Raw genomic sequence first — 2,341 nt, forward strand, 5'->3', positions numbered from 1 at the left:
CGATGTGGGGCTCGATCCCAGGACCCTGAGACCATGACCTGAGCTGAAGGCAGAGGTTTTAACCCACTGAACCACCCAGGCATCCCTGATATACCCTTTATTGATTAGAAAACTGAGGCATAAAGAAGTTGCATGCTCAAAGTAACTTAGTGATCAGTGAAGCTGGGATTCAATCAGGTTTCAGAGAGCCCACTTTCGGTCACTACCTCGGGGGTCTCTCTAATGACTGCATTGTTTTGCTTACTCAGTGGGGAGATTAGGTGATAACTTGAAGAGTCACACCATGTTCCCATCATCTTTTCTGTGGCGAGGACACAAAACATGGTCAAATTCCATAGCTCAAAATGTATAAAGTTAATTGTATGTTGGTTTCTCTTCTCTGTTGTGTCCATTCAATCAATAAAAGATGTCTAATGAATGCCTACCAGTTTCAGTGGTCTTTCTGTTTTGTTGGACTGGGCAATCAGATTAACTTGAGTAGCACATATTCTAAAATTGGAATGATACAGAGAAGATGAGCACAGCCCCACGGTGACACACAAATTCATGAAATGCTCCATATGTTTTCTGTTCAAAAAATATTTTAAAGCATAAAAAAATCTAAGAAATAGTAGAAACTGGTTTGATGCTCTCTGAACACCTAGTTTACTTATACTCTACATTGTGCTGAAAGAAATGGAAGAGGGTGTCTTAGTTTTCTGATGCTCCAAGCTAAAGAGGAAAAGTATATAGACAAATTTGATACTGCTGGATGTCATGGAAGTGAACTTGAGTCTGAAATACCTGATTCTAAGAAATCTTGAGTTTAATGATGAGAGCTATTGTATGCCTGTAGTAATAGATTCAAACAAACAAAGAGTGGCTCCTCTTCACTCCTACACCCGAACTTTGGTCTTCTTGTCTACTTTTTCTATGGAGTTGGAAAGTAGTAGATGAAGGAAAGAAATTCCCTTAATCAGAAAAACCACAATCTCAAACAAATAAAAAAAAATATGTCACCACACTTATGAATATAATTTATAGAGTGACTCAACCTACACTATGCAATTTGATCTTTATAGTCACTCTTTCAAGTACATAGAGAATATTTTTGTCATCTCTATCTTAGAAAGGAAGCATTTGAAACTCGACAAATTTAAGTGGCTTACCCAAGTTGATGAAATTATTAAATTGGATGTCATCAAGAACTTCTAAATTCAACTCTTTGCTCTTTTGACGCTTAAAATATTTAATGAGGATAGGCAGTAACAAAACAGCCTCAAATCTCCGTAGCTTACTCCAAAAACTCACTCATCCTTGCTTACATGGCTCACATGGTTTGGCAGGGTGTCCTCCACATGGGGACCCTGGCTCTAAAGCTTCCCTATCTTGCAGCTACACCATCTGGAACTTCATGTCTCTTAGTTGCTGAGGCAATGGAAAGAGCACTGAAGGGTCTCAGACCAGCAATTAAATACTTCATCATTTCTTCTCACAAACCATTATCCAAAAAGTCATAAGGCAGTAAGTCTCAGGCTTGTGTGAGACCAGAAGGGGAAGAGAATTGGATGTGACTAAGTACTAGAAGTCTCCTGATATGATGATTTTGGATAAGTAATATTCACAGGTAGGAAAACGAGTATTAAAACAAGAGATGCCTGGGTGGCTTAGTCAGTTAAGCATCTGCTTTCTACTCAGGTCCTGGGATCGGGTCCCACATCAGGCTCCCTGCACTGAGGGGATCCTGCTTCTCCCTCTGCCTGTTTCCCCCTACTTGTGTGCTTTCTCTCTCTCTCTTTCTCTCTCTCACACACACACACAAATAAATTTTTTTTAATTATGAAATAATTTCCCATACCAAGGTTTTCTATAATTTCTCTTTCCATAAATGACAAAGTCAAAAGATAATATCCCTTAAAATTAAACCCAAACACATCATGTATGCTAGCCACGTTTAAAGTGCCAACAGTCTGAAAGGCAGCCAGTGAAAACATTCCTTATACTCTGTGAAAACAACAGCCTGTATTGTCCTGAGATTACTGTCAGTCCTTGTTTAGGAACTGAGATTTTAGGTGGATCCAACTTCTTATCAAACAGAGGGAAGAAATAGGTATAGCAACAGATTTGCTTATTAATTTATTTTTTCCTGGTATCATGACATTAAAAACTCCCAAGATCAACTGTTATTACTTCAGAGAGGTAGAGCTGTGATTTTTTTTTTAATAGCTAGAAGTCTCTGACAATTATAGGGAAGGATTATCATTCAATATTGCTCTGAACTCAGAAAGCTTGAGAGAATAGCTAGGTAAATGACCAGAGCAATTTTATATCTTAGAAGTCAAAGTAACAGCACGATTTAATG

General features: G+C 38.3%; 1 pseudogene; it reads left to right on the forward strand.

Moving 5' to 3' along the window:
• The first annotated feature begins 477 nt into the window (after positions 1–477).
• LOC116589588 lies at positions 478–566 on the forward strand (annotated as a pseudogene).
• Positions 567–2,341: the final 1,775 nt, after the last annotated feature.

This window comes from Mustela erminea, chromosome 4 (genome assembly GCF_009829155.1).
Source record: "Mustela erminea isolate mMusErm1 chromosome 4, mMusErm1.Pri, whole genome shotgun sequence".
Lineage (NCBI taxonomy): Eukaryota > Metazoa > Chordata > Mammalia > Carnivora > Mustelidae > Mustela > Mustela erminea.